The 23,791-nt window shown below is 34.5% G+C and overlaps 1 protein-coding gene and 1 pseudogene across 1 annotated transcript in view; both read right to left on the bottom strand.

Annotated features, from left to right (window-relative positions):
• TRHDE (thyrotropin releasing hormone degrading enzyme) overlaps nt 1–23,791 on the bottom strand; it is a 367,060-nt gene that overhangs the window by 43,167 nt on the left and 300,102 nt on the right. The window lies entirely within an intron of this gene.
• LOC138396720 (MICOS complex subunit MIC19 pseudogene) lies at nt 1,765–22,089 on the bottom strand (annotated as a pseudogene).

The following is a 23,791-nucleotide window of genomic DNA, read 5'->3' as shown; positions in this document are numbered from 1 at the left end:
TTTTAGCCAGTGAGAAAACAGAAGCATTATATGCATATCTCTGCTCTTTTTTCTCTGATTAACAAATTACCTTCCTAGAAGGAATAGTGTTATTTATAATATGCATTTAAATAACTTGATGGAGGGCTTGGAAATATCTTTCTCCTAGTCAGTAAATTGACAAGGGTAAACTACACGATCTCTAAGTCCTCTAAGTAATTAATAAAAAAATAATTAATAATAAATGTTCATCTAGGTAATTAATAATTTTAAGAAGCAAGGTCACTGACCATTAATTGGAAAAGTTAATGGATATTAGCTATTTGGCCAAAAAGGAAAAATACCTTAGTTTTACAGCCAAAGTCAACTGATTATTTTTTACAAACTATCATATTTAATAATTTTAAGCTATCAGGCATTGAAGACTTACTGTATATCAGTTATAATGTTATGAAAACATGGTCTAAGTTTATTTCAGTTTACTATCCTTAAGAATAATAATACTAAGCTTTAAGATCAGTACTATCATGTCCATGTTTTTAAGATAAAGAAGCTAAGGTTTACAGAACATAAGCACTTTCCAAACTCACCTGGCTAATAAGTGGTAGAGCTGGAATTCAAAGCCAGGACTGACCAGCTACTTCCTACGAGTTCCATCCCATGAGGCTATGTCTCAAAATACCACGTTGAATTAGCATTAAATGGTTTCTCCCTTCCTTCTTGTCACATCAGTTTGCATGCCACTTTCATAGACTTTATCATATTAGACTTAATAAACCAATAAATACCTAATGTAATCCTAGGTGCTATGAAAAGAGAAAGCAAGCAAGGTTAGGGAAAGAACTATGAGGGAGCCATTTAAACAGGGTGATTAGGGAAAGCCCTGCATGAAGTGAGAGAACAGGTTGATCGGATCTGGTGGGACAGAATTCTGACCCAGCAAGTTTCCCAGCAAGTAAACAGTACGTTCAAAGATCCTGAGATAAGAACAAATCTGGGATGCTGTTGAAGGAATGAACAACAAAAGGCCTTTGTGGATGGGGTGGAGTTGGGGGGGCAAAGAGTACGGTATGAGGTTGCAGAGGTCGGTGGCAACTAGATCATGAAGAACTTTAAATAATAAGGGCTTCTGATTTTTAAATTCATTCCATCAGAAAATATATTTATTATTGATAGTGAGTGAAGATGTCAGTATTCATGATAGAGTGGAGACTGTATAAGCCAAGGCTGCTTTATATTCATTTTAAAAATGCCTTATTTCACTTGTAATCATAAACATTATTCTAGAAAAAGAGGTACATTTTTCTCTCCTTTTTGCCTTCTTACTTTCAAGATTGCCATAGTAAGTTAAAATGAAATAATGCTTATACAGCCACAGGAGGAAAGAGTAAGGGAGAAAGTCAGCATGCCACAGCCCAGACAATTCTATCCAGCACTGTTGCCCCCAAATCTGTGCATTTTCCCTCTTCTCTCTGCACTCAATTGACTTAGCCCCACCCTCACGGCATCCCCCAGTTTAGTTAGAGTAGGGGTTCACCAAATGTTGGAGCTTCGTTAGAAAAGAAAGATTTTATAGCCAGTAGAAGTTGAATAGGAAATCCAAAAAGAGAAGACTGCCTTTTCAAATCATTACTGATCAAAATGTGGTATGATTCTGCTTGATCCACTCTCTGGTGCTTCTCTTTAGTGGTCTTGGCTTTAAACGGGTTCTTTTCTTACTAGAAAAAAAAAAGTTTCACATCTGAAATTAATGCGGAAGGAGTTTGCTTATTCTGAAAGTTGATTTTACCCTCTTGTCTCAAGCATGCTGTGTTCGGCACCGAGACAATTCGTGTACTGGTTGGCCAGAGCAGAGCCGCTGAGAGTCTGGTGGGTGCTCTGGTGCTAAGGCTGAGAATTTTGGCCTGCAGATCGGCACAGACTGGATGAAATTCACACAGCTTGAATTTTGCTTCCACCTCTCCAGAAGCTTTCTGACTTCGTAGAACTCTGAGTTCCTTTCCTCCACTCTAGCCTGCTGCTCCTTGCAAACCGCATCCTGCTTCTTTCCCACTAGGTCTTCCTCTTCTAGCTGCCCAGCCAGCTGCTTTGCCACAGACCGTTCCTCCTCACTCGATGTCGCCTCTGCTCATTGGCAGTAGTCCTCTCTCGGTCCAGTTCCTTACTTTGCTTTAGTCATTTCTGTTCTCAGATTCTTTTTTGGCATGCTCCAATGCCAGCTCTTCGGGTACTTTCATTTTTACTTCTTCATCAGACACCGAGGCACCATAAACACTGGAATATCGCCGAGACGTCAAACCAGTTGCAGAGGATTCCTTCCTTCCATCAATCACATTTTCAGAAAGCCGGATGCCCTGCATCACGGTGATGTTCTCATTCTTGTCCACCTTGAAGGTGACTCAGTGGCGTCAGGTGGTCCCGCCCAGCCCCTGGCTCCTGGTTCTGCCCCTGCAGAGACCTACAGCAGACCCAGGTGTGTGCGCGTGCACGCACCTCCCCCCCAACACACACACACACACACACACGTGTGCAGGCACCCAGATTCTTGTTGCACAGCGGGAGCCTAGATTGATTTTCTATGTGTGATGGAAAGCCACTGCAAGTTTTTGAGTTGGGAAATGACATGACCTGATTTATGCTTTAAAAGGGTGACTCCGGCTGCTGTGGAGAGCAAACTCAAATGTGCCATGCGGTCTTTCAAGATGAGAGTGAAATGAAATATGATTTCCTAGTTGATCCTCTCTCTCTCTGACTATACAGACTATGCTTATGAGAAAAATATATATCTAGTGAGGGAAATGGGTAACATAAAAACAGAGACCCTGATTTTTTAAGGTAGGCCATGCATGAAATTTGTTTTAGAAAGTTTCTCACGCAGGTATCAGAAAAAAAAATTCCAAAAACTTATCCACACATTATTCATTGTTGCTAAATTGTTTGAAACAGAATTAGATTTTGTGGAGCAAGTCACTGATAAATCATTTAAGCAATCAATACATTTAAAAAAGAATATAAACTTTATCTACAGGAATCTGTATATTCCAACCTGGGTTAATTAGCAGAGTTAGTCCAGAATTTAAATACAGAAAATGGCTTGAATTTAACACAGGAAATTTATCCACATAGCTTATGATATCCATGAAATATAGAATTCTTAAAACTAGTATGATATTCTTCTTATTGGGCAGTGAAGTTTTCAAGTGCTCTAAAGGGCCACATGGGAGTAAAAGGAATAAAATATTTCGACAGGATTTTGCAAAGGTTGAGTTTACTGCCATCAGGATATCAAATCATTAATCTAAAGGCCTGTAAATCAGTGAAGCTTCTAACTTCCTATATGACTGCTTTTTAGAGAAATGTGTGAATAACAGAAAACTAGAAAAAATAAAAAGCATCACTGAAACCAAACAACTTAAAAATAACTGGGTATATCTTCTTTAGTCTAGTGTTTATGTCAAAAGTTTTGCTTTTTATATATCTTTCATATACTATACATAACTTATAATTTTACATGTTATTAACATTCTTCATAATTAATTTTGGATTGGTTCTAACAATATTTTGTTGGGAAGATGAATATAGTTCACTATTATTGAATATTTTGGTTATATGAATTTTTTATATCATAAATAACAGGGCTATGAGCATCTTTGTGCACAATGCTTCTACATGTTTCAAATGATTTTATTTGGATGGAATTCCCAAATTAGAATTATCAGGCCAAAGGTTATAGCATACTGTGGTTCTTGGCAAATCTCTGAGGACACGTTTTCAGTCTTTGTGGAGCAGCAACTGGTCCCAAAGTAGCAGAGAGAACCTTATGCAGATCAGACAGTCACTGTGCTTCCCAACACTGATTCAGCACTTCCTGTATGTCAGTCCCTGTGCCAATTCTTTGCATGTATTATGTTAATAAATCCTCAAAACAATCTCCTGAGCTTGACAATATTACTACCTCCATTTTACAGATTAAAACTGAGGCTCAAAAATGTTACCTCCCCAGGGTCATATTGTGAATAAGGGTGGTGCTTGTATTTGAACCCAGTCTTCCTGCACCAAGCTCATGATATTCTTATCACTATTCCAAAAAGGCCTGGCAATAATTTTGTATTTCCCTTCCCATCTTCTAGTAAAAGAAAAATGGGAAGAAGAATATGGGGGATATCAAGGGAGAGTAATCCATGGTGGCCTTATGAGAAAAACATAACGTAATAGGTCAAATGGGGATAGAGGGACTGGTTTGGTCTATGGCTGTGACTCTGAAATAAGGGCCTTAAATGGACTCATTGTAGCTTTATCCTTTGGACATTTTTGGCCACAGCTCCAAAGCCACTTTCGTAACCACTGATCCCCATTCCTTGGGTTCCTTTAGTGCTTAGTCTAATCTCCATATATCAGGGAACACTCTCAGCCCAGGTTCTGGTCTGTAGAGACTGACTTCAGTCAGCAGTAATGTACCATCCATGAAAAGCATGCATGACAACACTTAGCTTTCAGAAATATTGTTGACACAGGTAAACCAATAGAGTACCAGGATGTATGTGGTCTAAACAAGAAAGGGGAAGGTAATCATATAAATTATCTTTAATTGACATGAGGAAATGCTTCAAACAATGAAATATTTTTCATCTCAAGGTTTATAGGAAAGGAAAGAATAGAAAGTGGTTTGGGGGTCTTATACTCAGATTGAGAAGGAAAGGGTGAAGGATTCAAATAATGGCACATGGGGCATGGGGGAAATTGATTCCTGGACATAACTGTAGGGCTGACTTCTGGGCCTGGGAAGAAACCCAAAGATAGTCCACTTCAATTAAAAAAGTCTCAAAAAGAAATCTCAAAAGCAAGCCCAGCTCCAGTTCATCCATGGAGGTATTGAAATATGTTTGAGGCCATTATAATTTCCTTTTTAATTTTCTAAATATACACTAAGGTCTAATTTTAGACTGAAAAATAGTTAATAATTAAGCAGAAAAAAACATAACACTCCAAAAAGTGGATGCATTTTTGAAAAAAAAAAAGAAAACCCTCATGGAAGTGTTTTCCAAACGGAATGATGACTCAATTGGAAAGGTGTTTTAGAAGAGCACCAAAAGAGATAGAGGAATCTACCCAGAACAAAGTGATAGCAACCCAATTAATCTGACTCTATACGCAACTTGAAGAAACTCCTGGCCAAAAGTTAGAACATTTTGAGTGTCAATAAGAACAACAACTGCTATGGATTGAAGAATATCAAACAGACTTAAATCCATACATTCAAAATGATACTCAAGGATAAAACTGAACAAAATAATTCGTGACTATGGAGCATGCTAGAGAGCTGGCTCATTATTTTTGAAGCTGAAAAATAAAGAAAACAATCAAGCATTTACCCTACCTTTCCCTGAAAGCTATACCAGTGGGTCACCAAATAGTAAACAGAGCACATTTCTCTTTAAAAAACTATTCCATTTATAAACAAACAAAAAAAAAAAAATGAAGGAATCACCGTTTTACAACATTCAGTGAATTAATAGATCCCAGCAATAGCTGCAAAGATCATAAGAGACAACTATTGTTTTATGTATTCATATAGAGTCAACTTTGAAGTGATCTTGCCAAAAATTTAAGCCTGTACCAGATCAAGCCCGTAGATTCGATTACCAATTTACAGGCAAAATACAGGACAGAGGAACACATAAAAGTGCATACTGGGGATAGAGTCAGCAAAATCCAGACTATGGAAAGTTGTATAGGACAAACAACTTTCTTCATGAAATAACTGAGAAAGAAATTTTTAAAAAAGTGAAAGGTAAAATCAATAGTTTAACAAGATTTGAAAAGAAATATGAACCAATCTCTGAGCAGTAACATCATCTGGATCTAATTTAAATAAATCTAAAAAAAATTGTATTTAGGAGACAATTGGAAATTTGAATCCTATATATTTGACGTGATTGAGGAAACGTTAATTTCTAGGTGGTCATGTTTAAAAATAATCACTTTAAAAGATACATAGCAAAATTATTTTAATAAATTAATTTGAAATATGAAATTTGCTGCAAAATAGTATGAAAGGTTAGATAAGGATATGGATGAATTGGACCGACCATGAGTAAACAATTGTTGGTGTGGGGCAAGAGATATAGGGGCTTCATTGCATTCTTGCCAGTGTTTGTACATATTTGAAATTCTTCTTAAGAAATAGTTAAAAAACAAAACAAAACAGGGACTTAGTCTTATTTATTAATATTTAAGTATCCCAGTGTGTATTATAAACCCTTCATATGGTACATGGTTATTTGCTAAATAGTAAACTTCTAGAAAGGCAACCCTTTTAGTCTTAGTTTCTTCCTTTAAAAAATGGGGGAAATGATATTTACCTTCCAGAGTCATTGTGAAAGTTAAAAGACAAGAAATGGAAGAGAATTTTGTACACTGTAGAGTGTCACACAAATGTGGACAGCCTTAAGATTGAAGAACCAGAGCTAGAAATCAACAACCACGTGTTCTGCATCTGTATTCTGACCTTGATTTGTTCCCGACTTTGAGCTAATAAACTCATTTACAGATCCCAGCACATTCACTTTCCCCTTAGGGACAAAGCACCAAATGGTAGTGTAATTGCCAAGGGAAAATTATTACTCTGTTCTGAATTATTCCCATCATAAATCCAAAACCAGTCAAACAGGCACTGTCACAAAAACGACAGGGTTGCTGTACAGTGATGAGAATCCCACATACAAGTGCCCATAAATCCAGGAGTATCACAACCCTCCAAAGTCATTCTGAATCATGTGTTTAAATCAGAAGTGGGAAGCCAGGCTGGCAGCATGTTGGTCAACACGGTGGAAACAATGAAAATGAGGTGATTTACTCAGCCATCAGTGAGAGAAATATCCCATCATCTCTCTCATGTTGACTGTTCAACACGTGAAAAGCATTTTTTGTTGTTGTTGTCTTTAAACATTTTCTATTGCATCAATCGAATATAAAAGGTTTTTTTTCATTTAGTAATGATAAAAGACAATCATCCATATTTCTCTTACATTCAATTATGGCTGCTGTAAGAGATTGGAGCATCTCAAAGAAACTATTTTAAGCAATAGTGAAAGATCGAAAAGAGATGGAGAAGGACACACCTTCTGTGTGTGCCATCCATTTTCTCCTTCTCTAATCTTGGTGAAATATTCATTTTAACTTCAGAGGAATGAAATATCTAATCTAATTCTTGATAATTTAAAGTGATATTTTCCTGCCTCTAAGAATATTATGCTCTATTCCAAATTAGCATTAAAAGCCACCCAACGCTATTGCAGATGAAATATGGAAAGTAAAAATACTTTTTATTACCAGTGAGATAGAAAAAGGACTTCACTATATAATTCACTATATAGGAAAAAATTTAGTATTTTCAAAAAGATAGCTGTGCCCACTTGAAATCACCTTTGGGGAAGCAGCCATGTTAGATTTTTGGCACTTTGCTCTCCCACATAAGGGTGCTCAGTGATAACCTAAAGAAATAAGGGACAAAGCTAAACAAGTTTACCAAGCCACAAAGAGTATAAAGTAGATGATGGTATCGAAACTATGCTAACAACTTATTTAAAAATGTATACCTATAAAGAGTTATGGATTTATTTGAGGAAAATTTTAATTCATAGAATTAAAATACATTGAAACCCTTTTGAAATCAGCTAACAACTATATATACTGATATTTTTTGTCCTTTGTAACAATAACTTGTAGACAATTTATAAAACCTCCAGTGACAGAGGTTATAGGGTAAGTAGTTACTTCTAAACGCTACCTATCTCTCATAGCTCTCAATTTTAGTTGCAAATTCCAGGGTCACAAAATTCAAGATATGCTGTTTATGTAAAAATATGTAATTATTCCTGGATCCCCAGCTCAGATATATAAGACTGTAACTTTTTCTTGATTTTCTTTAATGCTGATAATGTTCAAATAAAACTTAGGAAAAGTAATGATAACGATGTTCTAACTCCTTAATGATGATTAACAATTAGAGGACATTAACAGTATAGATTTACTATGTTCTAACAGTGACACTCATTAATTTTAATAACAGTCTCACAGTTAAGTCCTTGCTTACTGTCTGAAAATTTACCCCTCATTACCACTTGTAAGAAGTAATTTTCTAAAGTTGAAGCCTCAATGAAAATAAAAAACAATAACAAAAAAGTGCTAGTTAATTCAGAAAAAGGATACATATTTATATTATTCCAAAATATGAGTATAAAAACAAAATATCTTTTTTACAAGAATTATATTAGTTTAAAATATTTTATATTTTGCTAAAATGATTATATATAGTTCAACAGTAGTTTAAAATTAAAAGAGATATATAATTGAAAAAAATTAGAAACTTCTCTTTAGTAAGAGAACTGATATGAGAAGAAAATTCTGGAATCTTAATTTAATGACAGTCATTATTATTTCATATACAATAATATTACAACAATAATTTTCCCAAGAATCAAATTATTAATACTAATAAGCAGACATTTAGGAGAAAAGATAACAAATGATAAAATCATTTAAAAATCAATAATTTTAGAAAACTGATACACTCCATGTGACTAAAATGCCCTAAAAAAAACCTGACTTGCCACTGTTTTTCTTCAAAGGGGACTTCATCTCAAACTATGTTAAAAGAATAGCTTCCCTATAGATTAGTCTATAGTTTATATCTTCTGAGTTCCTGCTAAGAAAGATGAGGAAATGAGCACACTTACACTTTATGCCACCTCTTTTATTTTCCATGGATTTTTATTTGTTGAATTATTTCTAAATTTTCCTGGTTTAAAGATTTACCTCCTATTTTGTAACCTTAATTTCCTTGTTTCTTTACCTTTGGTTCCATGTATAAGTGGATTTAAAACTCACCATCATCCTTTTGCAGTCAAAGGATAACTTGATTATGTATAAGATTTTGTATTCTAGCCACTGTATTATTTTTGCGTATAGAAATCTGAGCCAGCCTGAATTTTCTGCTTTCTAGATAAGTTGCTTTGTTTAATCCTTAAAGCCCAGTGTATTCACCAAGATATTTCTCAATGTTAATCCCTCTGTGTAAGATATTTTTCCCAAATCACAGGGTGACCTCTTAATCTACATATTTACATCTTTACTATAAGAAAGTTTACTCTTCCTATGTCTTCAAATTTGTTTTCTTTTCCATTTGCTTTCTTCATTTTCCTAAATATCAAATACACACAGATACACCAACACACTACATATGGACATCTCAACACACAAATACACTAGATGTCTCTTGTTATTAACACATTATCATTTTCATGGTTCTTCCCATTTCATTTATCTCAGCTATCTCAAGCTTATTCTCCATTTGCCTGACTATGCTTTCGCCTGTTTCTATGACATTTTGACTGCTTCTGACATGGCTTTCTTTCTTGCCATGACGGATCACTTTGTTATTCTTTTTGTTGCTTTATCTCTTTTTTATTCTTTTGCATGTTTTCTTCAAACTCTTACCTCAAAGAAGCCACATTTCTTTATCTTAATTCTTTGAAATCACATAGATGGGTATATTTGATTCTTTGCATGCTATTGTAGTTGTTCTGTTGTTACTGTGATTCTTAACTATCTCTCTTGTGATATATTTCCACAGTTCTAAGGCTTTCGGTCTGGTTTATGTTTAAATATCACTCATGTTCAAAGGGGAGGGTCATATCCAGTAGAAGCAGTTGCTGATGGATTGTGGCTGAAGAGCAGTGATGGCGAATGGCAGTTTACATTTAGGGTTATTATTTCAGACCTGGTTCTAATCAAATCAGTGGTTCCATCTGTTTAGAGGCATATTTCTGCTCCAGAGTCCCATTTCAGAATATGCTGGAAAGCTGTGTGATTCACAGTTCTACCCTGAATATTGTAGGCTCTCATTGTGGTGGTTTAGAATTTAACTGTTTTTTCCAGCAGTCTCAATTAATGGTTGCCAAGCTGATGGCCATACATATTTCTTCCCCAGCCCACCAATTCTGCCCCCTGCTTCATCTGAAAACAAGGGGTTTGCACGTCTTCTCTTTCAGGCATGAATTTGTTTCCTGGTCTTCCATGCAGAGAAAGATTCATCAATGTAACCCATCATGTCTCCAGAGTTCATTATTTCAAATAAGGCAGTCCCTTCAGGGATGTGTCTTTCATTTTTTGTAGATTTCTGTGTCCCATAGAGGATCTATAAAATTTTTCATCTAATCTTACATCTATTCTTCTGTGTTTTGGTCCATAATTCTCTATAGTTGTCAGTCATTCTTTACTTTTTTGTGATTTGGAGTTGTGTCTGTCTCTCTATTTTTCACACACACACACACACACACACACACACAGAGTTTTCATCTCTGTGTTTTTTTCTTCTTTCTTCTTCGTTGTTGCTGTTATTGAAAGGTGGTGTTGGGGAATCAGGGAAACAAAAATACATATATTTCATTTCCTTCAACTGAATGTCCTTATGAAACAAAGCAGAACAAATAAAAATGGTCCTGCTAATACCAATTTTGAGAAGGTTGTGTTGAAACCAGCATTCTCATGAACTTCTCAGGGCATATTCAATTGTTATCTCTAGAGAATTCATCTTGTTATATAAAATTTATGTTTTATAGTATACTATAGTCTATTAAGTATGTAATGGTACGATATCTAAAAAATGTACATACCTTAATTTTAAAATGATCTATTGCTAAAAAAAATGCTAACAATCATCGGAGCCTTCAGTGAACTGTGATCTTTTGCATGGTAAAGAGTCTTGCCTCAATGCTGATGGCTGCTGACTGATCAGGGTGGTGGTTGCAGAAAGCTGGGGTGCCTGTGATAATTTCTTAAAATAACATAACAATAAAGTTTGCCACATCAATTGACTCTTCCTTTCATGAAAGATTTCTCTGTAGCATGTGATGTCGTTTGATAGCATTTTACCCATTTTTCAAAATGGGAGTTGATCCTCTCAAACACTGCTGCTGCTTTATCAAGTAAGTTTATTGATATTTTAGTTATTGTCATGTCAACAATGTTCACGGCATCTTCATTAAACTCAAGTTTTTGCTTTCTTTGCTCTTCCATAAGAAGCAATCCCTCATCTACTCAAGTTTTATCATGAGATTATAGTAATTCAGTCACATCTTCAGGATCCACTTCTAATTCTAGTTCTCTTGCTATTTCCACCACATCTGCAGTGACTTCCTCTACTGAAATCTTGAACCTCTGAAAGTCATTCATGAGGGTTGGAATCAACTACTTCCAAGCTCTTGTTAATCTTGATATTTTGAACTCCTTCTATGAATCAGGAATGCTCTTAATGGCATCTAGAATGGTGAATACTTTCCAGAAGATTTTCAGTTTACTTTGCTGAGATCCATCAGAGGAATCATTATCTATGGCACCTATAATCTTAAAAAATATATTTCTTAAATAATAAGCCTTGAAAGTCAAAATTACTCCTAGATTTGTGGGCTACAGAATGGATATTATGTTAACAGGCATGAAAACATTAATTCCTTTGTACATCTCTATCAGAACTCTTGGGCAAACACTACAACGAACAGTAATATTTTAAAAGAAATATTTTTTCTGAGCAGTAAGTCTTGACAGTGTGGTTAAAATATACTGTAAATAGATGTTCTGTTATCTAGGAGTTGTTGTTCCATTTATAGAACACAGGCAGAATAGATGTAGTATAATTCTTAAGTGCCCTGAAATTTTTGGAATGGTAGATGAGCACTGGCTTCAACTTAAAGTTACCAGCTACAGTAGCCCCTAACAAGAAAGTCAACCTCCTTTGAAGCTTTAAAGCCAGGTAATGTGACTTCTCTCTAGCTAGAAAGTCCTATATGGCATCTTCTTCCAGTACAGAGCTATTTGGTTTACATGAAGATATGTTGTTTGGTGTAGCCACCTTCATCAATGATCTTTGCTAGATAGTCTAGATAACTCACTGCAGCTTCTGTATCAGCACTTGCAGCTTCACCTTACACTTTGATATTATGAAGATGGATTCACTCCTAAAACCTTATGAACCAACCTCTGATAGCTTTAAACTTTTCTTGTATAGCTTCATTATGTCTCTTAGCCTTCATAGAATTGAAGAGAGTTAGGGCCTTGTTCTGGATTATGCATCAGCTTAAGTGAATGTTGTGACTCATTTGATCTTCTATCTAGACCACTAAAACTTTCTCCATATCAGCAATAAGGCTGTTTCACTTTCTTATCATTTGTAGGTTCACTGGAGTAGCACTTTTAATTTCTTTCAAGTACTTTTCCTTTGCATTCACAACTTGGCTAACTGGTACAAAAGGCCTAGCTTCTGGCCCTACATACCTTCCTCACCAAACTTGATCATTTCTAGTTTTGATTTAAAGTGAGAGACATGCATGCTAGAACACTTAGAGGCCATTGTAGGGCTATTAATTAGCCTAATTTCAATATTGCTTTGTCTCAGGGAATAAGGAGGTCCTGAAAGAGAGAGAGAGAGAGAGAGAGAGAGAGAGAGACATTGGGGAATTGCTGGTTTGTGGAGTAGTCAGAACACACACATTTATTGATTAAGTTTGCCATCGTATATGGACATGGTTTGTGGCACCCAAAATAATTACAATAGTAACACCAAAGATCACTGATCACAGATCAACATAACATATAATAACAATGGAAAAGTTTGAAATATTGTGAGAGTTACCAAAATTTGACCCAGAGACATGAAGTGAACACATGATGTTGGAAAAATGGCACCAATAGACTTGCTCAACACAGAGTTGCCACAAACCTTCAATTTGTAAAAAACACAATATCTGCAAAACACAATAATATAAACTTCAATACAGCAAAGTATGCCTGTAATTGATTTCTACCATCATAAAGTGGGCAGAGGTGATATGAGTCTTTTCCAGACTAACATATTAAAACCTATTGTGTGTTTTTCCATGTCTTAACCCTTTCTGTTCTGCTATAATGGAGACAACCTCAAGTTTTCCTGGGGCCTACTTGTTAAAAATAACAGCCCTGGGTCTTGGAGGAGGTCTACTTGACAAGCAGTCTTTCAAAAACATAATATAATTCAGAGACAGAGCCTAAGAGTCTGGATCTCCTATTGACAACTGATGAACTCAAGATAATCCCCTATGTGTCAAAGAAATATAGAAGTTCTGAGAATCAAGTCTCTAAATAATTATGGGAGTAGATACTCACACATGAAATTGCCTGGAATAAAACAGAAAGACACTAAGTTATAAGAGAGCTCCGCTGCTAAAAATGGTATAATCTTGGACTGAAGGAATGTATGACTGTTCATGACTTGAAACAACCCCGTATGCTTAACCTTCTAACGGCAGGAAGTGAGATGATAAAGCTGCATGACTCCCAAGGAAGGGCCATGCCCAACACTCACCTCATATATGTCTGTGGAGGATGATGGAAAAGGAAGAGTCTCTTAAAGGGTAGAACCAGAGACTACTAAGGAAAACTAACCACAAAGCTAGTATGAACCAGAATCCAATCAAGAAACTTTACTCACCCCCAGGAGTTTTTCACAATGGTCCTTGTGTCTTCCATTTTTCCCTGTTTTGAATGGCAGGTTTTATTTCATGCCCCACCATTTAGAATTGATTATGTAAAAGGAAAACCAACTTGCTAATTTGTAGGTTTCCAGAACTAATGTAGAGATCTGTGCTTCACCTGGAGATAATGGACTTTGAGCTAGGACTTTGGTTTATATTCAAAAGATAAAATTGCCAAAGGTGTCATTTGAATTCCTAGTTTGCTGATTAAGAATATAATACATGCATATAAGAAATTGGCATTTTGTTTATTAAAAAAAAAGAAATAGATGACAATCCTGTCTACCACTTGCACTTTGTAAAGTAAACTTTTCTTTAGGATTTTCAAATATAAAAAGCAACATAGGAACTTAACTAGAAAATTTAGAAATTAAACATGGACAAATATAATATTGATTCTAACTACATACATAGATATGATCACTGATGTTAAGCTGTGTTAATTGCTAAGTATGAATCGTTGGAGTTTCTCTTGCCTTTTTTTTGGTCACATGTTGGATATGTTACATAATCCTTTTGTGGAGGAAAGAATTGGCTAAGTAAGCTTAAGTTTTTCTTTTTTTGACAATTAAATTGATATTACCTGGTAGTTTTTTGAAGCAAATAATATTTTTAAGAATACTGTATTTTAAGAAAAAATCAGATTACAACACTTTTACATCTTCAGTCCATTAGTGTCTTTAAAAAGAGTCTCATGTATAATTTCTATTTTATAATATTTATATCTCTTCTTTTGCTTTTCCTAATCAAAGTACAAATCACTACTGACTGATAATATAAATATAAAAAGAACCACATAAATTGCTAATAGTGACTGGAAAATGCATACTCTGTAATATTCCAAGTATGAATCCAACACCAAGAAACTCCAAAATGTTTTCAGTTCAATGAGGCTTACAGGAGAGAGACATCTGTATTTTTACATCCTCAGTGAGTTCCCATACAGCACTGCATAAATGGAGACACTGTATGTTCTCCAGAGTGACAGATTTTTACTTTCCTATAGTGCTCTCTCAGTGACATAATTCAGAGAAATATGGTTGAAAACTGGATCACATAAAAAATGAAGCTGGTTGGCAAAGGGAACATTTTAAAATGGACTTTCTATTTTGGCAGGTCACTCTAACCAGGTATAGCCAAAATTTGTACATCCTCCATCTATCGGAAGATTTGAAATGTGAGCATGCTTCTTAATCCAAAATTCAGAATAGACTTTCATCATAGTAAGTAATTCCTTTTTTAAAACTTAAATTTAACAAAGTTACTATCATTTTATGTTTCTCATGCTGATTTTTCATGTTTTCCTCCCTCTTCCACAAGCATCTGTTGCATCCACTTTATGCTGAGTTCTCTTTGAAGATTATCCTGAAATATTAGCCTCTGCTAAATTACTTGAGATTGATTACCAGATATGCTGGATGCAGATATTGTTATATCATTTGTGTGATGTTACTTGGTTCCTCTTTCTAGATATTTTTCAAAGATCATACTGAATTTTCAACTGACACCTCTTCCATTAAGCATTAGGAAATTTCAGTATATCACCCAGAAATGATTACTCCCTCCTTATTTGTATGTGTTTTTAAACCACCCAACATTTGTATTAGATAAACATTAAATACATTAGACCAATACATCAGATAAAATCCTACATCATATAATTGTGAAAATAGCTTTCTAAATTCTAAGACATTTAAGGATATTCTATGAAATTTTGTAGTAAATATCTAGCTTAAGACAATATTACAGTGGATTTCTCATAAACATTTACTTAATGAATGAGGGAAATACATGTATATTGAATAATTATTATTTGATACAAAATTTATTTTGTATGTGAAAGTTATTTTTAAGATGTTCCTTCTTCTAAACATCATGGAGCCATATTTACACAGAGACGTTTGCCTCTCCTTTATCCATTGATCAAAAATACTAAATTTAATGTTAATATGCAATTTTCATATTTAAAATTACATGTTGTATACTGGGAGGATTATTCTAGATTACAATGATTTTTTTTTAATCAGAGGGAAGCTAAGAAAGAATACATAATAGAGAAAGATGAATTAAGATGAAAACCAAGAGTCAACAAGTTCATCAAAATGGTCTTAGATTAAAACTTGGGCATATATTTCCAATAAAATCAATCCTGAATAATTTTTTTTTAACTGAAGTGAAACTAAACTAAATAGATGTATCCCTGATTCACTATTTTTCTAGCCCTGAACTCTCAGCTCAATATCATATATCTTTTAAATGTTGCAACTAAGTTCCTTGTCTGTCATGGACTACTATGTAATAATAGAAAATATTGATTAAACACTTACTGAACCTGGGGCTATACAGAATGTTTTAGTTATATTATCTTACTTAATGTTCAAAATAAAACTCTGATGCAAATACTGTCTACATTTTGTAGGTGATGAAACTAAGGATAAGGGAAGTTAGTAACTTGCTCAAGGTCACATTTTTTGTTGGAGCTAAGAATGTTATTTATATTTAATTCCAGAGTCAGTAATCTTAACTACTATTTTTTAAAAAAAACTAAAAATGAAAGAAAGGGAGCAATTATTTTTTAAATAATTATTTTTAACTTTTTTTTCCTCTAGAGTATAGAATGATATTATAAAAAGTGAAATGAATGACATCAGTTTTAAAATTATTCATCCTGGAAAACAGTCTCGTATTCTGCCTGAGAGAAATTTGTCCATCTTTAATGGCAACTTGACAATCTTTTTCAATAGTTTTAAACATATTTACAATCATGGACCCAACAATGCAAGTTCCAAAAACACATTTTTGTAGACAATTAATAAATAATAAAAAATTGCATGAACAAAAATATTTCTTAGAATTATTCATAAATAAAGTTTGAAAACATTGGAAATTTCAAATAACATGAGAATGTTTTAGATATTCCGATACAACGGCGTATTAGAGAGCATTTAAAATTTTGTTTTATTAAGAATTATTTTATAAAATAGAGAAAATATTTCTAGTTTTAAATTAATAAAAAGACTAGTAGGAACTACTGCAAAACATGAATACCAGATAGGATTATATGAGTGATTTGATTTTTACTTTATGCTTGGTTATATTTTTAAAAGTATGTGTAATATGCATTATTGTGTCAATGAACATAAAAATGTTATCAATGAAATTTATCCTCTGAGATAACTGTTATAAGGGTGACAGTAAAAGACCATGATCTTTGGGGTCCAGCTCTTTATAATAGGTTCACTGTTATGCAAATAATATTAACCTTTCTGAATCTTAGTCACTTTCTCTATAAAATGGGGAGGAGGTTTCACTTTTAGACTGGGACTAAATGCAATCTCCGTAGCATGTGTAGTGGCACAGCAACAGCAGAAGCACACATGGAAACATTTGTAGCCCTTCTGTACTGGGAACAAAAATAAAGCTTGGAAACACTGAAGACGGTAAGGGGATCCCAAAATGGAAAGAGATGAAAGGGGGATTCCGCAATTTTACCCACTTTTCTGACTGATCCCTGTATCACTCACGTGTGAAAGAGATTTTAAAAAAATAGCTATTAGGCAAAAGATCTTTAACACTGGAGCTGTCTCCAAAAAAGGAAAAATAAACAAAAAAAAAACCCCTACTGTTTGCATTTCAAACCCACCTAAGAAAATTACCTGGAAAAATAAAGAAAACAACAAAAATAGAGAAAAATAATAGAATCTCCACAATGGAACATGCATAATATCAAGGATATAATCCAAAATTAACTAGCTTATGAGGAATCAAAAGAATAGAAAATATATCAAAAGAAAAGTCAATCAACCCTGACACTGAAATGAACCAGATGTTGGAATTAACACAAGTATTTAAAAATGGCTATGATAACTATCTTCAATGAACTAATGAAGAGTGTGTTTTCAAGGCATGAAAAGCTCAGGTAAGAAATAGACAATTTCAGGATGAAAATAGACACAGTTGCACAACTTATACAGTCAACTGATATTTATAAAGTTGTCATGGAAAGTCAATGGAAAAAGAAAATCTTTTCAACAAATGGCAACGAAACGACTGGATATCTAAATGGAAACAACTTTAACCCTCACCCTACAACCTACACAAAAATTAACCAAGCATTGGTCATAGAGTTACACAAAAGAGTTAAAATTATTAATCTTCTCTTAGAAAACAAGAAGACAAATTTTGTAATATTGGGTTTGATATAGATAAATAGGGCATGAATAGCACAAACTAGAAAAGAAAATGGACCTCATAAAGATTAAAAACTTTCAATCTCAGACAAGAAAACTAAAAGGCAAGCTGCAAACTGAGAGAAAGTTTTTCAAAACATATATCTGATGAATGGGCTTGCCTCAGAATATTTAAAGAACTCTTATCGTTCAATAATAAGATAAACAACCCAATTTTTTAAAACAGGCAAAAGATTTGGAGAGATACATCACAAAGGAAGATCTACAGATAGCAAAGAAGCACATGAAAAGATTCTCAATATTGGTCATCAGAGAAATGCAAATTAGAGCAATTACAATAAGATATATTCTACACCCAATATAATGGCTAATGTTAAAAAAACTGACAATAGTAAGTGTTGACAAGGATGCGAAGCAATTAGGACTGTCATACATTGCTTATCAGAATGCAAAGAGGTAAAGTCATTTTTTCAAAGAGTCTGGTAGTATTTTATAAAGTAAACTTACCATATGACCCAGCAATCTACTACTAGGCATTTACTAAGAGAACAGAAAATACATACCCACACAAAAATGCACATGCAAATGTTCACAGCAGCATTATCCATAATAGTCTAAAACTGAAAGAAACCCAAATGTCCAGCAAATGGTGAATGGATAAACAAATTGTAATATATCCATAATATTTAACAAAACAACATATTAATACATGCAATGATTTGATGAATCTCAAAAACATCCTGCTAAGTGAAAGAAGTCAAACATAAAGATTATCTAATCTGTAAATTCATTTATGCAAAATTTGGAAAAAGGCAAAACAATGATAAGAGCAATTGAACCAAATGTTGCCTAGTGTCAGGATGAGAGGAGGGAATTGCAAATAAGCATGAGGAAACTTTTTGGGGTGAGGGAATTGTTCTACATCTTGATTGTGGTGTTGGTTATATAATTATATATACAATCAGTCAAATTTTGTTATATGTAAGTAAAATCTTAATAAAGAAATTGCTTCAAAAAACTCCTTGGGAATAGATTCTAAAGACGGAAACAATGAAAATAAAATGGTAATAAAAATACTCATCACGCAGGGTTGTTGGGAAGATAAAATGAGATAAGCAGAGAATATCCCCTGACACACAGATGCTGCTCAAAGGATATCAGTGTGCAATGTTCTGCTTGCTATTACCACATAATGAGTAACTGCTTTCCAGGAAAACATCAAACTGTGGTATGTGAACCTCTGCCACTCAAGAGGATACCCAGGTGCTCTGGGGCACCTCTTGCTCCTCACGAGGCAAACTTCCATAGTATGCAGTTCAGTCGTCTTAAATGACTCTGTACGGAATTGTTCCTGATTACACTCCTAACTAGGTTCCTCACTTCCACACTTGTTCCCTCATAGTATAGTATTAATAGGATAGACAGAGTGATTCTTTAAAAACATTAGACTGATCACGTTACTCTTGTGTTCAAAGCCCTCCCAATAGCTTTCTCTCTCACTCTGAATAAAACCCCAAATTCTCACAATAGTCTATAACATGATCAGTGCCCTCTTCCTCCCTAAACTCATCTCAGCCTGCTATGCACTTTACTCATTCCATTATTCATCCACCTATTTGCTTTCTTTTAAATATGCCAAGCACATTCTCTACCTCAGGACCCTTGCATTTGCTGTTTCTGCCTGGAATGCTCTGCTCTTGGTTCCCTTATTTACTTCTTTCAGGTTGCTTCTCAAATATCAACTGGAAAATGAGGGCTTCCCTGACAACCACATTTAAAATACGCTGCTTCTTTGCATCCCAAACACCCCATTCCTAACTTTGCTTTATTTATTTATTCTTTATTATACAAGTATCACCATCTGACATATTTTTAATTATTTGCTTGATAATCTTATCATGATCACTCTCCACTATAATATAATCTCTGTGAAGGCAGGGACTTTGGCTCTTTTTTCTTTTCTCTGTTCTTTTGAGACAGAGTCTTGCTCTGCTGTCCGGGCTAGAGTGCTGTGGCATGTCAGCTTAGCTCACAGAAACCTCAAACTCCTGGGCTCAAGCCATCCTCTTGCCTCAGCCTCCCAAGTAGCTGAGACTACAGGTGTGAGCCACCACACCAGGCTAATTTTTTTTATTTTTAGTAGAGATGGAGTCTCACTCTTGCTCAGAGCTGATCTTGAACTTCTGAGCTCAAGCAACCCTCCCACCTCGGCCTCCCAGAGTACTAGGATTACAGGCATGAGCCACCACGCCCAGCCAACTCTTTTATTCACTGATATTCACTCTATTGCCTATAACAGAGCCTGGTGCACAGTATGTGTTTATTAAATATTTGTTGAATAAATGAACTGTTACATCACAAGCCATTTTAGATCACCATTTGTATCCCTTTCCACACATATTTTTAATGTCCATGTTTTTTCCAAATATTCAAAGCTGTTCTTATATAATAGGAAAATATTGACTAAGTCTGTATTACAGAATTTTCCATTTGTGACTTAGTCTTACTAACAAGCTTCAAAAATGAAACTAAGAAAGGTCAACTGGCTAAAAGCATTGTGAAGTGCTTCTCATGCTTATTATTTTCATTTTGCCTGTTTGTGAAAGATGCTTACTTATCACTTATCTGGAGAGGATAAAAAGAACACACAGTTCATTTTGCTATCATGTGTATACACTTTAGAAACTGATTAACTTATCTGCAATGAAAATAGATGTTGAATGACGATAGCACATACAAACCACATAAGTACATACTGGAAGATTTTCCTACTAGCTTCTATGCATTTTTTATAATGATAAAAAACAGACCAACAAATAAAGAACATGCTTTTACCTTACTTTTAATTTGCTATATCTTGGATGCAAGTGAATATTTGAAAATTTCTGCATCAAACATTTGTAACCTTATATTGTTACATTTGATAATTATTTAGTGTATAATTCATATGTGCAAAATGCTTATCTCTCACAAATTTCTCCTTTCCACTAAGAATATAACTTGAATTTATTTTAACTAAACATCAGCTATGATCCTCTAATTTTAAAATTCTAGATTATTTTTCTCATGTGATAGCATGATAAAATAATCTTTCTGAGGCCAAATATAGTGATTTCATCATAGCATGAAGTAAGTCTACGTTAGCATGGCTCTATGTTGTCCACATAACTTCAGATCCATGTATCTGTTATCTATCTGTCAACTCATTAATGTACATACTGTATATATAATTTATTGAAATAGTCTACATTTTACTTTTGCATCTGCTGAAACACAAATTTTCATATGGATTTCTCAACTCTTCATACTTCTAAAAAATAACTGATAGTCTATCAATGTCAAAATTCAACAGAATTCAGTAACATTTAAAAAATGGAAACAGGAAATCTGAGAAACTCTACAAAGATGAAAATTAAAAAACTACAGTATGCCAGAAGACCAGAGGCCTAATTACTCTGCACAGTAACTTTTTCTATAATAATTTTAGTCTTACTATCAGTTGAGAAAGGATAAGTAATATTTCCCTCAATATGTCAAGGATAAAATTCATGATCTGTCCTCAGCTTACACAATTAACTTTTTTACATTTGCACACTGGGAATGCAAAACCAAGTAATTTTTATCTGGAGTTCTTTCTATTTTGGCATTTTTGACAGCATTCCCAAGAACTCTCCACTAATTTAGAATGTGTTTAAGTTAGCATCCACATAAAACTCCCTAATACTCAATCATTATTCTCTTCAGGGCCCATTAGCCTTACTCAAATTTGTCAGACACAGACTTCTAGACTGACAATATTTTCTTCCTTATTGAAAACCCTATTTTTTTCCCTTTTGGTTAACACTACCACCTGGTGACTTGGAGAGTTGATATTGAACTTCTGTTTAATCCTCACCCTAATTAGGTGAAACAGCTGAGCAACTAGAAGCCTCTGCCTAGCTCCTTTTAGAGGCGTGAAGCAACCGCACTCCAGGCCGTCCCCAGTCTGGGAAGGAAGAATACGATCTGAGATTCAAATGTGGTCTGATTCCACAGGGCCCGGCACTACTACTTAGCTTCTGAGTTGGCCTGTACTTGTATTTTTAAGTAACATTAAATAGGCTTATGGCATAGTTGCAATGAGTCAGGTTTTCCTAATCTGATGTTTTCTTACATCCAAAATAGTGAAGGCCTCTTCACTGGTACTCCATTATACATAAGGACATTTGAAGCATTCCACACAGAATAGTTCAAATTGCACGCAATTAAGGAAGAACATCATGTATTTCAAATCATCTCTCAAAGGCTTCAGATTTGCCACATAAGCAAAAGTATGTGTTACTTTAAATTAACCACTCACCTTCATTGCACATAATCTCGGAACAAAATTTCCTTTCTTTTTCCCTTTTCCTCAAATTATCCTCTTCATACTTAAAAAATGGGATGTTCTATATCTTCATGGCAAGTGGAAAATAATGCAAAATATTTATTTTCTATTATCTTTACTCTAGTTTCCTTATCAAGGTAGCACTGCTACCTTAGGTAAATAACAGTGGAAGCCAAAAATAGATTTCATGAGTTCTGGGAGAAAAACAGCAGCAGCTCTTTACTTTATCATGGCTAATTAACATGTTTATTAATAAAAATGATTATCAGAAAGGCCCCTCTGAATTTCTATTTTGAGATCATAACAAAACAATGTAAAACAGTAAGTTATTAACCTAACATGAGGCCTGTATTAATATCTATGTTCACATACAAATTTTAAATATTTTGTATAATTTAATTTATAATAACAAAAATGAAAGGAGGCTTTTTGAAAACCAGAGTAGATAGAGATCTTTGTAAAAACGAGGATTTTACATTGACAGTTCATATACCAGAAGAATTAAGATTAATTTTTCCATAGACTTGGTCTACCTCAAAATTCTTATTTTCTTTTCTGGAAGACTAGTGTCCCGTTTTGGCTGGGTCCTAATCAGACCTCTCATACCAATCAAAAGCAATTAGTTTCCATCCTTTTTTGCAGAAGCAAAACCAACTATGCCTTAGCCATATTCTACTTCCTCTCAGAGTTGGCATTCGGATGTGTGGTAACATGGTTTGGGGCAGCCAAGGAAAGGGGTCTATGTAGAAGGAGACAATGAATATGGTGGATTGCAAGATGACATACAGGAAATAACTATGATGTTTAGTTATTCTGGAGTGACTGTAAGTATGCACTACCCAGGTAGAAAAGAGACAGAACAGAAATAACATTTACTGAGGTCTACTAAAGGGTGTTGTGCTAGGCCAGTTTGTATGTGATCTATTTTAATCCTTGTAAAAACCTCCAATCAAACTGTTGGTTATACATAGAGTGAAAGTTCCAATTCTATCTACCTTGATAGCCAAGGCTCTTACCAATTAGGAAAGGATATACAATTAAATAGACTTGGGTTAGTGTTCAAAAGGTAAGACAAAGAAGAAAGAGAAAGGCAGAAATGAGTTTCTGGAACACCAAAAGGATCAATATTCAAATTTTTTAAAATTTTAAAACAAAATGAAAAAACAGATAAAAAATGGCTTTTACAGGCTGTAGTCCCAAACTAACTAAGTCATTCCAAGTAAATGGTAGCTGACAGCATGGGCTTTATTCCAAGGATACTGACTGGTCACATCCAGGTACGTGAAGATGACAGTTGTCAGTTAAATGGTAGGAACCAGGCAGAGGCAGAGCTTCCCTCAAAAGGTGGTGGAAATAGATTGTGGCAAATGAATAAGGTTTTCCCAACAGGTAGGCTCTACTTTGGCTATATGCTTATTAGGAGAATCTAGGAAAAATATAATATTTTTAAACCAATGTTACAGATGACTTCTTGGCTTCTCCTCTACATGTAAATTATCACTTCTATTTATTTTCTACCATGCCAATTGTAGTTTTATTTATTATCTGATCTGCCAAACACATATTAACCATCCACAGGGTTCTAGCTTATCTAAAGGATAATCTTACAACATTACCTTTGACTAAAGATGCAAGTAAAATAATACAGAACAATGAAGTTCAAAGGCCGCAAACCGTAGAACTTGATG

Source organism: Eulemur rufifrons, chromosome 16, assembly GCF_041146395.1.
Source record: "Eulemur rufifrons isolate Redbay chromosome 16, OSU_ERuf_1, whole genome shotgun sequence".
Lineage (NCBI taxonomy): Eukaryota > Metazoa > Chordata > Mammalia > Primates > Lemuridae > Eulemur > Eulemur rufifrons.
This window is presented reverse-complemented; position numbering and strand designations above follow the sequence as displayed.